At 50.7% G+C, this 13,414-nt stretch overlaps 1 long non-coding RNA gene across 25 annotated transcripts in view; it reads right to left on the bottom strand.

Annotated features, from left to right (window-relative positions):
* Window positions 1–13,414, bottom strand: part of LOC123787365 (uncharacterized) — a 133,185-nt gene that overhangs the window by 27,487 nt on the left and 92,284 nt on the right. For 17 of the 25 annotated variants that reach the window (XR_015727675.1, XR_015727678.1, XR_015727682.1 and 14 more), the window contains one exon: window positions 1–13,414. This exon is cut by the window's left edge. This is a non-coding gene — a long non-coding RNA (uncharacterized LOC123787365). The other 8 variants (XR_015727684.1, XR_015727694.1, XR_015727696.1 and 5 more) reach the window with 6 other exon arrangements.

The raw sequence follows: 13,414 nt of genomic DNA, 5'->3' as shown, positions 1-13,414 counted from the left end.
ACTGAGGGACCAGCACAGTAAAGAGCCTGTTTCAGGAGATCAGCAGCATTCAGAGAACCATTGATCTTTGTTCTGCTAGAGCAGTCAAAATGCCGGATCTTGTCTTCCCGTACTCACAGGTCTATACCTGGCCAGTGTTCGTTCACACAGTATTCGTTGAATCCATCACTTTCCAGACACAGGCAGAGATTCCCTGGGGCTCACATACATCGGTGGTATACCCAGCAACCGACAATAAACACAGGGGCGGACCCAGCAGGCAATCAGAATGGTCGGGTCTGACCGAGTTCATCTACTCTCAGTAACCTGGGCAGGGTGACCATGCCACCTGGTTTGCAACTGACAGTCCAGTTTACTCCCATGGCCCCAGCACGATTATTCAGCATGCCTCCTTTCACTTTCTAAAGTATCCCAGTTTGGATGATAAATTATATGTTCATCTTAACTCTGGGACATACAGAAATATCCTGGTAGCATGACAGATGTCCCCAAAAATGCCACCTTGTAGAGTGATACTCTATTGGCACAGTTCCCAGTTCCTTGGGGGTTTCAGCCTCTCAGTCACTGTCATAAAGCCCTCTCCCTTTCCAGAGTTATTCCTGTCCCTTTTAAGGACAACTTACACTTAGCCCCACCTTGGGACACTTCAGTCTAGCTACAGGACATGGTTCTCCAGAGCCCCTTGGGCAGTTGGGTGGAGCGGGAAGAGACAGAAGGGTGCCACGCTGACCCGAGTGACTGTGAGCCCTCGTTCTGCCATACCTACCTCAGTGACCTTGGGCATGTCACTTGGACTGCCGGGAGCTTCCCTTTGTCGAAGGGGGATAATATACACCTCACCCGTTCCCCTAGTTATGGGGTCTGCTCCATACAGAGGTGAGGAGGAAGCATGGTAGGTCCTGGAGGGGTTCCCCTGGTTATGGTTTGGACATACTGATAATGAAATCGCACCTAGTCAGGCTAATAATAGTCATGTTTTAAAACGCCAAGACTGCCCCTGCGAGGATGTGCGTGGAGAGGAGCCTGTGCCTTCCTGCCACCCGGCCGGTGAGTGCCTCCGCCAGGAATAAGCCAAACTGTCAGCAGAGAAGGAGGAAGATAAACCCCTTGCGGGGATGGACAGGGGGCTGTGTGGGCAGAGGCCATAGAGCGTTACTCCAGCCGCTGCAGAAGGCATCAAGGATTCAAAATTCTGGTTGCCTCTGATCATTTTTTTTTTCTTTTTTGGAAGCTGGAGATCCCCGTGCCAAGCCCTCAAAGCAGCCCCGACTTTCCATGCAATAAAGCAGCAGTGAGAAAGGCTCAGAGTAATTAAGTGGCTGACGCACAGAAGAAGCCGTTACAAAGAATTGACTAAATTGCCCATTCATTAGCAGCTCGGCATGGAAGGAGAATTACAAATAGGCGGCGGAGCCCGCAGTAATTCAATCTAACCTTGTACTTACAGAAAACAATGAGATAATGAACAGAAAAATTACCAGGCACATATTGTATTTTGTTAAAGGGGCGGGAGGGGGGCGGGGGGAGGTTGGGGGCGGGGGAGCGCAGGGACGGACTGGCACATGCAATGCTAATGGCCTCGCTCAAGCTGAGCAAACGTTTCTCCAACACAATCATAGTTCTCAGTCTAAGGGCCTCTGGGGAGCTGAGATGAGGCAAGATCGCGCACAAAAAAATGTAATTTATAAGGCGTCTGTGGACTGGAATTTATCATCGGATCCGCTCGCCGCCGCTCAATTGATATGTAGTTGATTTCAAACAACACCCCCCGGGCGCCCAGAGGGAACATTTTTTAGATTTTACGCTTGGATATATCTGTTTAACTCGCCATTTACCAAAACAACGGCTGATGACAGCACAAACCAGTCACTCTGGAGAAAACACGCACACGCTCTCACACACACGCGCACGCACACACACAGGCATCCGAGAGCAGCGGCAGACATAATAACAGCAGACAAACCTGCTCAGCCCGGAGAACACTGCTGTGAATCTGGAAAGGGAGAAGGGAGGAAGAAAAATAGAAATCCAAGAGACCTAGTCTTTTTCTGTGGCTTTGCAGGACTTAGTGCTTGTAGTTGGCGTTTATAGCTCACGCACTGGTTTTCACAGCTGACACCTACCGCCCTCCCCCCCCCCCCCCACCTTTTAGGTTGAGCAGCTTAGAAAGGCTCAATGCCATGCCAGCTCACCTCTTCCGAGTCTCAGCCACTGCCCGTCCCTGTCTGGGATGAGGTCTGGCCTCCCCTGGAATCCATAAGACCCTGGACCTCAGTGGGTTGGAAAGAGTGGGGTCTCCACAGAGGGGTGTGAGAAGGGGATAAATGGGCTGCAGACTGGAGCATTGATGGACTCTTCCTGGGGCCACCAGGGCCTCCAGATGTGGGGGTGTTGGCAAGGAGCAGTTTTAGAAGAAGGTGGATGAGTTACCCGTCACTCCACGGGATGAGAGTTTGGAGGCTGGGTCAATAAGTCATTCCGTTTTGAGGACAACACCCTGGCATCCAGGTTGGACACAGAAGGAAAAGCATCAAATATGTTTCTGGTGTTAAAAAAAAAAATTCACTGGACACTTGCCAAAACAACAAGATAAATTTTATTCAAGACTACTGCAATAGGGGAGAGACTAAATTCAACTCCGAATACCACAGGCACAGGTGGAGATTGATAGCCAGGGGGCAGGGTGAGGAAGAAGAGGGAAAATTACTAAGGAGGAGCTTGCGTAGGTGTCAGGGGTGGGGCAAGAGGAGCCTGATTGCATATCAAGGGTGGAGCATTCTAGATAAACCCAGCACAGCGAGTCTCTGCTAAAACTCTGCTAAAACTCTGTGGGCCACGGAGAGGGCTACTGTCATAGACGGCTCCAAGGAGCCTACCAAAGTTTGATCAATGGACTGCTTGTCAATGGGTCCAGGGAAAGCCGTGTGGATAAAAAGTCAGTCACAGCCTGAGGACTTCGTCTTCCCATAGGGAGCCTGTGCCTTAGACAAAGCACCTGACCCAGTGCTTAGTGAGAGAGGAGGGACAGCTCAGAACAATCTTCACCTGCAGAATCTGATAAACACTGTGGCTGCAGAAGTGGGAACTCATCCCTGGACTGCACACCTTCCATCAAAACAAACAGATGCCAGCAGCAGTTGTCAGAAGATACTCCCAACACTGAACTCTGAGGGCAGCCTTGCAAATTGCCACCCCGAGCTCCAGGAGGGGGGCTAGTGACCATGACTGGCCAGCCAGCAGGGGGCAGTCCAGCCCAATGGGAAGGACATCAAAATGGACCTCCAGAAAAACCACGGTTTTATTCCCATTTGGCCACTGATTCGCCGTGATGCCCTCAGTACCTCATCACTTCCTGTCTCTGGGCCCCATTCTGCCCGTTTATAAAATATCTCGAATACTGCCGGACCTTATGTCCATGTCATGGGGAGGCTGGGAAGTAATCAGGCTAGGAAAAGTCCACATACATATTTAGTGTGACAAAGAATTAGACCAGTAGTTCTCAATGTATAGTCTGGGAGCAGAAGCAAGAGCAGCACCTGGGGACTCAGAAATGCAAATCCTTAGGGCCCACCCCAGACCTACTGAATCAGAAGCTCAGAGGATGGACACCAACCATCTGTTTTAACAAGCCCTCTAGATTCTGATGCAAGCTCAAGTTTGAGAACCACAGGCCTAGTGAAGGCAGACTGTGTATCTTGCTGTGAGTACAAAGGGCAGCTGAAAAAAATAATCAGGGGAACTGATAAATCTTTTGCAGCCAATTGGATTATAACTCGTGCTATTAATCAAATGTATATGTTTGCTTTTGAATAGTGTTGTTTACTACTCAAAGCACTTTTGAATACCCAATTTCATTTGATACTTCAATTTATTCTCCTGGGGAGGCAGCTGGCAGGGCACATAATATTGTCCCAAGAAGCAAAATGATTCAACAAAAGTTACTCCGTAACAGTTGGGGATGCAGTAATGAGGCAGATAAACTCAGGACTTTCTGATACCCCACGATGCCTTTTAATCACAACATCATAGATCTTTAAATCTAGAAGAAGCCTTACACTTGATACACCTTCATGTAGAAAATTTTCTCTTTTCTTCTTTCTTAAGCACACTCCCATTTTTTACCGTATTTCAGGTCACTATCAAGTTACCTGTGTGATTCCTTGACCCATGTGGGACTCTTGGAGAGCTGGGGAAGGTACGTGGACTTTGTCCTTAACCTCAAAGGAACCATGAACCCAGTGATCTAACAAAAACTGAAGGTTCCATTGTTGTCTGCATTTTAAAGATAAGCAAGTCAAGGATCAGGTGATGAAGACGTTTGTCTGAGGTAACATGGCTACTTAAGGCTGAGACTGGAAGTCAGGAATCCTGACTCTTGGGTGAAACCACTACTGGGGAGTAAAGCAGGCTGGAAACATACCTTCGATGTTGATTGTTGAATAACAGTCACCAAGTGTCCAGAGGACTGTAGGTACTGACTCAATCTCTGTCTCTCTCTCAGGTACTAGACCACACGTGTGCTTGGGGTAAACTACAGGAGTCATGGAGTCTTGGAGATCACGCAGCCAATGGGCAATCCAACTTGGAAAATCTTCCTGGACCTTCCTGGTGGGTCCTTCCACTTCTTCTTCAGTGTCTGCTGTGATGGGGATCTCACTGTGGCGCAAGGCATCTGGGGTGCTGTACCAAGTCATGATGGGGCCCTCAGCAAAAGCTTCAGGGGTCCTACGCCAATTATTCCCACCCCTCACCTCTGCTCCGCTGTGTTTCCTTCTTCCAGAAGCCCTTTTGAGGTTGTAGAATCCCCAGGAAGTGTCAACTTAAGTCAGCATAGGCTGAGTATCAGCCCACACTCCATGAGGGAACCCAGCGAATTCCATGCGTGGAGCCATTTGGTTAGCAAAAGCCCTGTGTGGAGAGAAGACTTGTCATGGTCAGGGTCAGTGGAAACTTCTCGCGACTTTCACACTGAATATCCTAAGTCAGTAGCTCTCTACATATCTCACAGGAATTCCCACTCACCATCCCTAAAGCTGTCAATGAGGAGAATGTTTTCAGAAGCCTTCAGGAGTCGGTGACGAGATGCAAGGGAAGCACTTGAAATCTTCCCAGGAAGACATAGGTGCCCATCCTGTCTTAATCTTTCAATCAACTTTATAACCTGCACTGGCCAGCCCTCGCAATGGGAGTAACCCAGCCTGTGTGACAGTTTATCCCGGGCAAGGGGCCAGCAGTCAGTGGGCTTGTCCGTAAGCGAGGATGCCTACGATCACCTTGCCTACAAAAAGCCCAGATCAGCCCAGTTCTGACTCAGGAAAGCAGAATTAATTGGGTTGTATCTTTAATGATGCTCTCATCCCATGCTAGGATTAATGAGTCACCCTTGATAGGAATTAAAGACACATTTATATTGAGGGGAGATAAATGATCTACTCTGACCTCCCCATCAGGCAGCTTCTTTGCGACTCTTCCGTTTCCTTGCGCAAGTCCACGTGAGCTGCAGAGGCCAGGAGATGAGGACGCAGGGAGCTTGTGAGCCCACCCACCCTGTGTGACCTGAGCCCTGAGGAACAGGTGGGTCACAGAAGCCCAGTGCCAGGACAACTGTATACACTAGCCAGCATCATTTTCCAGAGTGAAGATGCCCGGGCTGTATATGGGGGCAGGTCCTATTCTTACGGCAATGCCTCATGTATTCAGGCTTTCCAAAAATGGAGTGGCCCCATACATGAGTTTGTTAGAAGACTGGCATTTCAACTCTGATATGTTTTTTCCATAATCATTGATAAATATCTTTCCGAAATTTATTATATATTTCCTCATCATGCAAATAGCACTTGCCAAGCATAATCTAACCTTTTCTTCCTGCAACGATCACCAGTGTGATTATGCATGAATATTCTGGGTCAGAAAAAATGATACTGAGGGTTTGAGGCTGTTTATCCCTGCACTGAGAGGCCCCAGACTACTAAGAGTTTGGTATTTTGGAATCCGAGCTTAATAATCCTATTTCTTGCTGTCAGAGTTTCACCTGATATTTTTTGCTACGATAAAGAGATGTAGTGACGTGAAAAGGAGGGTACAGAAGGAGTCCTGGGCCAGAAAGACTATGAGTGAGCTCAAGGAACATCCTCTCTTGCTCGCCCGGTTCTAGTGCTTGTGCACGACAGAGTGATGATCAATAGTTACTTGGTGCCCCCGTGAATACGAGGACTTCGTTTCCAGTTCTGGCTTTACTGCTTCCTAGCTGCAGCACCGCGGGCAAACCCTCAGCCTCAGTTTCCAAATCTGAAAAATGGAAATAATGATAATACCTTATTTTTAGGACTCTCACAAAGATCAAACTAATTCAATAAAAGCATTGATTCGAAAGTGTGTGTGGACCGTCAGGTGCTAAGCACAGCTCCTGCTTCTGGCTTGTAGCAAGAGTGCAATTAGCATGATGTAGCTCGGGCTTCGGGGGTGTGGTCTGCTCCTCTGGAGGCGCGTCTGGTATTGATGACCTTGGTCCAGCTAGCAGGGCTAATGAGCCAGGCAGCTTCATCCAGGATGCAGTGTGTGTTGTGTCAACCAGCTGTCTCCCAGTTGGCTCACCTGGGCATGTGACATGTGTTCCTGAGACCCACACACTTTCCCTGAGTCTCGACCTCACCTCATCACTCTCCTTGTCCCCAAGCCCCTCATGTGTCCCATCCCTCTGATCTCCCCAGATGAGAGGAAGTCATCTGTGCAAAGGTGGATGGGACTTACTCTGCAGTCCCTTCCCTGGAGATCTGGACCGGGAGTGCTTAAACTAGAAGTCTTTAGACCTTCTTCCTATTCGGAAGTGACGTGGATTTTGATCAAGGACAGAGCATTTGCTAGTAGCCTCTCAGTATCCTCAATCCCTATAAACAATATTCAAGAGTAAGTAATGTGCATTTCAAACAGGGAAAATGAAATGCTTAACCACCTAAAATGAGTAGCTGACAGTGAGATTTTCAGGAAGCATCAGCAGATAGAGAATATTCAGGCTATGGGTAGGACCAGACTCAGGAGGCAGGGGTCTTGCCCCTCACTTCCCAAATACCTCAGAGAAAGAGGCTACCTATCTGGCCAGACCTTGTCACAAAGGTCTAAGAACCCTGAGTGGCCCCACACGGAATCACATCCCAAATGCCTGTCTAGTTCACCCAGATTCCAGGACAAGCTCAGATATCCTGACTCTTTTCCAGCTCATAGTGAGTTCCCTGCTCATCCCCGGAAGTCAATGCAGGAGTCTAATGCTAATAGTCTGGGTACCTTACAAGTAACTACTTCAAAGTCCTTATTGAAGTTGTCCCCAGGGGTCTTCTTCCAAGGAAGATTCAGATATTAGCTACAACTACTACCAGCACGAGCCACATCCAAACCACCACAACTACCAACATTATTCACCACCAAACCATGACCATCACTTCCAACACCACCAACACAACCGTCACCACCAACACCTCCAACAACACAATCGACACCACCACTAAATACGGTTGTCACCACCACACCACCACAATCACTGCCAGCCCCAGGGCTGGATTTGAAAAAGAGTCCAGTCAGTTATTAGCTCTGTGGCCCTTGGAAACTTACTGAAACTCTCTGAGTCTCAGTGTCCTGATAATAACAACTTCAAGAGTTGTGAGGTTTAGAACCGAGATACACGAGCTTTGAGAAAAGAATGTAAATTTCATGTCCGGTTGGTCTGGCTCGTGTCCCTGCCTTGTCCTGCCATAGTGTCCCGCCTCCTGTGTTTCCTCTCTTGGCTGGCTTCCTCCAGCCCTGGAGACACACGGTTAGGGCAGTGGTGAATTTGCTGGAGGAGATACATCTATCCTTCTTGCACACTTGTTGTAACAAATAGGCACAAAGGACAGCCAAATCTATCCTGCCAAATTCCCGGAGCCCGGGGCATTTTGAATAGAGAGATGCCAGAAGTTAGGTCCCGTCCAGCCTCCTCTGACTCTTGTACCATCTTGGGAGCTTATGATCAACACTGACCTGGAAGCGAGCAGGTCCAATCAAGCAGCATCGCTGGGTGCCGTCCTGCCTGCCTTCTGCCTCCCTCCCTCCCTCCTTCCTTCCCTCGCGTGCTTCCTTCTTTCCTTCCTCCTGCCCACCCCTGTCATTAGTTCTCAAACCACCACTGTGTCCACATGGCCCTGCACCCGAGGGTGCCCTCCCCGTCCACATGCTCCCTCTTGCTCTGAGGCACGCACGGTGGCACCTCTGTCCCTCTGCCCACCCTCTGTCCTCTGGGAGGACGCAGCTCTTGGCAGATGATCAGTTGTGACCTGCCGGAGGCGTCACTCCGCGCGCCTGCCAAACACCGTCTCCTCTCCCTCCGGCATGCCAGGCTCCTCTGACAAGGAAGGGTAAAGACCCTCCAGGGTTCTCCAGAACATCAATATGTTTTGTATTTAATGTGCTGGCTCTGTTACAGCAAATTAAAGCGAGGGGGCCTGGTAGAAGGGAACACAGCCCGCCGTTCCTCTGTCCCTTGTCGAGCGGGAGGCTCTGGAAATGGCACTCCAGTGTGGGGAAGGAGCGCACATTACACCCCCCTGCAGGAACAGAGCAGACATTAGACAAAGCCCCGAGTCTTAATGGGACGCATCCGGCAAACATCTGAGCTTGGGCCTTCAATCACAAACGCTGCAGGATTTAAAAATGAATAAACTTCACATTGTGTTTCTCTTATTTATCCTTTATGCAAATTGTCCCTGGGAGGACCCATTACGCGCACTGCATGGGGACAGCAGAGGCCGGCTCCAGGCTTGGAGGACCACTTGCAAGCAATTCCTGGAATGCCAGGCCCGTCCTGGTGCTTTACAGAGGGAGAGAAAGTGATCATAAAAGGGAAATAAACAGATTCAGAGTGCTTGGCTCATGCAGAATGCACAGGCGCGCGCACACACACACAATAGCACAACACACACGAGCCACATAGGGACCACATTCGAACAGCCACTGCCGACACGAACTAGGGCCTGTGCGCGGAGAGCGTATGTCACTCTCCAGTTATGCTCTCCCGCTGCTGATCGGAACAAGAGCAGCTATACTGTGAGGCCTGGTGAGGAGATGGGCAGTGAGGGGCATGCCCACGGTGGAAAGCCCTGGTTCCCGGTGCGCACTGGGAGCCCCGCCCTCTGCCAGTGCTGCCCGCAGCCCCTGCTGGGGTCCTGCCCGGGCTCCCGGGGAGCTCTTTGGCTTAGGTGGGGCCAGGGAGTAGTGAGTGGGGTCAGGGAGTTGAAGCTGTGAGCTTGGATTGAGGGAGCCAAGAGGAATCAGCCTGAAAAGTGGAGGGCCAAGGGTAGGGGCAGTGTGGGGCTCTCAGAAGGAGGGCAGAGCCATGGAGAGTGGAGACGTGAAGAGGGCTGAAGGTGAAGTGGAAGACACCGCCACACCTCGCTCTAACGGAGCCATCCCCTGCTTAGCCCAGGCCCCGCATTCCGGCTCCTGTAAGCACAAAAAGCTCGCCCGCTGCCAGCTCCTCACTCAGAACCGACAGAGGCCTGTGCCTGCCCCAGAGCCAACCCTGTGGCCTTTGGGCCTCTATGGTGCAGCACGCCCTCTGCCTCCAGCACAGGACAGGGCCCGTGGTGGTGCGCAAGGGGTGCTTGTTGACGGAGCGATCGTCAGGTAAACCCCGGCTCCCAAGGGGGTTAGGCCAGCAGAGGAACCTGGTTTCGGAAACAGTCTGCTGGTCCAGCATAACGAGCGCCTGTAAGTACTCTCGGCAGACAGTTCTGAAAACAGAACCCGACAACTCCAACCGAAACTGGCCACGGGGTGTCCTGGGCCCTCACCGTGAGCAGCTGGGCCTTCCAGCACCTGGGAGCACGGAGCTGGCAGGAGGCTCCTTCCTCCTCTGCTCCTCTATGGCTCCTCCAGCTCGGGGGTCACTCTGCTCCTTACAGAGCAGCACGTGTACAAGGGCATGAGGGCCCCTGCTCCACCCCATTTCCACGCTCGCTCTCGTCCCCAAGCTGTGGCCACCCCCAGCGCCATGGGGTTGGAGGAGCCACCACACTCCCGGGCCTCCGTTTCTCCTGCTCCCTCATCCTTGCCACCTATGCTGTTGCCCAACTCACCGATGCTTTCCCCAAAAGGTCCTGGGGCTCACACTTCATGTCCACCGTCCTCACCTCCTTTGCCACGGCCAGCCCTCGTCATCCCCTGGGTCTGCAGGGCCCTGGCTCTGGCACCCACCCCGCTCAGCCCGACTCCAGCAGGGCTTCCTCAGCGAGGCACTGCTTTGTCCGTCCATCTGTCCTGCCTCTGGGCCCCTCCTGGCCCCCCAAGCTTATGGAGTCCAGCCAGAATCCCCAGGGGTCCTCAGAGTGCCTCCTCACAATTTACCCAGACCTGAAACCAAGCACCTACTTCATAAATTAAATTCCACTCCTCACTCAGGAGACATTTATTGAGAACCTACTATGTGCCGAGGAAGCACAGTACGTCCTCAAGAGGAACATAGTCCTTGGGGCACACAGACTGGAAAATCAACTCTCAAGACACCAGGTGATCTTTTAAATTCTCGAGATGGCTGGGGACGGAGCTGAATCAGAAAAAGAGGTCAGTATAGGGGAAAGAAGGCTCCAGGCACATACATCTTGAGGATAACGTCTCTTCAGTTATTAATGCGTACTTTCTGGCCAAGGCCTGGTATCACTTCCTGTGGCAGGGTGAGCATACAGGGAGACAAAAGTGAGCACAGATGAGAAGAAAAAGGGGAAGAAATGTAAATTCTTTGGACTCACCTGTCTTGTGACAGACACCCTGCTGAGAACTTTGCATTTATAATCTCATTTAATTGGCAAGGAATCCCAGGAAGTTGATGCTCAGAAGGACTTTGGATGATATGGAGTGATGGCTACAGGATAGGGCAGGCAGGGCGGCATGCTCATTACTCTCACAATCACGATCCTGAGCTCTGGTGCGCTCTGGCGCCAGACGGCCTGGATTCCAGTCCCCTTCTGCCCTCTGTTGGCTGTGTGACCATTGGAAAGTGCACTAACCCCTCTGTTCTTCCATTTCCTCGTTTGTTAAATGGGAATAGCAATTGCACAAATCTCTTAGGGTAGTTGTAAGGGTCACATGAGTTACTGAAAGCCCAACGCACAGAATAGCGCCTGGCACAGAGCTCGTGCTCGCTATTATTACTCTTCTAAGTGCTGTAGGAGTTGGTTTAATCCTCACCGTACCCCTTTGAGCTAAATCTACTATATACTCATTTCACAGATGGGAAAACTGAGGGACAGAGAGGTTCGTTAGTCTTTCCAAGGTCACACAGCTGATGAATGGAGGAACTATTTGAACACAGGCACTTCAAAGGCCACCACTGAGTTCTCCTGTAGGCAGGGGCATCTGTGGAGGTACCAAAGGTGCTGCCCAGCCTGTGGGCACCACAGGCCAAGAAGACCCCTGGGTTAATCTTTGTCTTTCTTAAAAAAAAAAAAAAAGATGCATTTATTGTAAGAATTTTGAAAGTGCTCCTGAAAAAGATTTGAAAACAATTGATCTCCGTCTGTCTCACTTTTCAGGGATGAAAGAAGTGACAGGAGTGACAGGAAGTGATCCACTCTGCTTGGCTGACTTAGTGAATGACGCTATCCAGGCCTGGTCTCTCCCCTGGCCGCCTCCACCCCTGATGGCTTCAAGAGCCCTCCGACAGATTAAAAATCTCCGCAGGTGTCCAGGATGACCACAAACATTCGGGCCACGATGGGGAGGGCAGCTGGTGCTGCTAGTTGGGAACTAGGCCTCTCCCAGAGGAGCCAGGAAGAAGGCCAATGGGCCTAGGCTTGGAGGGAGTCTGCAGAGGCTACCAGGGAGGCTGGGCCTCCACCAGCGCATCTATGCAAATTCAGGGGAGCAATTTGCATAGGGAAAATGTAATTACCCAAATTGGAACAGGGCCAGGACCTCAAGGCCTGGACTGGGGAAGTGCTGGAAGATTCTTCAGAATAGAAAAGCCGCTTCCCTTTTCTCTACCGGCCCCCAACCCTCCCTGGGCCAAGTCAGAGCAGCCTTGGAAATGAGAACATTCCTACTGAGACCCCTGCCAGAGTGGTCGGGGCCTCCCCCTTCTCCCCTTTCCTGTAGCGCTGGGAGTCACTCCTGTAAAGTGAAGGGAGCTTGCACTCCTGTGTCCTCACATTCCCGCCTGGGTTATGTGACAGGGACAATACTTAAACTCTCAAGTTAACAGGTTTGTTTTGTTTTGAATGTTAATACACTGATGAGGGTCTGCTGTCCTCACTGGGAAGAGTTTCATGCTGACCTGTGAGCAAGAGTCTGCGTAGAGGTTGTGCACCAACCAACTCTAGGCCTAGAAGGTGGGCAGCAACCCCTCCCAGTGAAAAAGTCTAGGAGAGGAATCTCCAACTGCCTTGGACACGTCCTTTCACCTTGACGTTCCCATTCACAAGCTAAGGGAGTTGAATGTAACAACCCCCACGCTTCAGACCAGCTCTAGAATTCTACTCTTCCACGACCTTCTAATTATTCCCCATGGGACTCATGGACAGATGGTCTATGTAATGTCCATGTGTTATGGGAGGAAGGCCATCTCAGCCACACCTCCTCCAGCGGAAGATGGACTAGACATTCAAGAAGCCTGTGATACCCCAGTCATTCAATGACGACACACAAAAAGGCATCAATCCAGCTCTCCATCCGTCTGTCCACTCAGTCATCTGTTCATCCCATCCCTCAAGTGAGGAAGTCTGTGAGCACACACTTGGCTTACGGGGTACTGGGTGAGGAGGTAGAGGGGCTGCGGTACGAAGGTAATTAAGACTCACCTCTCCTCGGGTGCTCACCTGAGTGGGACCGGGGTGGCTTCCTGCCACTGCCATTAGCGTGCCATTCCTGCAGCTGCTGTTAGTTATTCCTTTCCCGGTAAGAGAATGTTTTGTTTAAGGGCTCCTGTTTGATTCCCAAAGCGGGCACGGGCTCTTACAGGAAACAGTGGGGGACTGTTCTATGCATGGAAAGAAGTGCCTTTGCTCAGGGCAAAATCAGCTGCTTGGTGAACTGCTCTGCCTTCCCTTCATGTCAGTATGATTTGAGGGAGCCATTAAGCTTTAACAATGCAGAAAATAAATCCCCATTAAAATATATGCACCTTAAAAGGGCCTAGTTTTCAACCCAACCTGCCCTCCCCAGTCCCACCTACCACTAGCTTAACTCTCCTTCAAGGCTAAGTTAGAAAGCTTCTCCTGATCCTTCCCAGCGGCTAGTGACTGCTCAGCCACCCACAGACGTTTACTTACCAAACACCTAGACTAGAATTTGATTTGGATCACAACCAGACTGGATGACAATGTGAGCTCGACCAGAATGCTGTCAATGGCTGCAGCTTTGTATTCCCATTTCATATTTTCCTGCCCCATTC

This window comes from Ursus americanus, chromosome 19 (genome assembly GCF_024610735.1).
Source record: "Ursus americanus isolate L20-20 chromosome 19, mUrsAme1.1.p, whole genome shotgun sequence".
NCBI classification, from domain to species: Eukaryota; Metazoa; Chordata; class Mammalia; order Carnivora; family Ursidae; genus Ursus; species Ursus americanus.
Note: the sequence above shows the minus strand (reverse complement) of the source record. Positions and strands in the feature narration are given on the sequence as shown.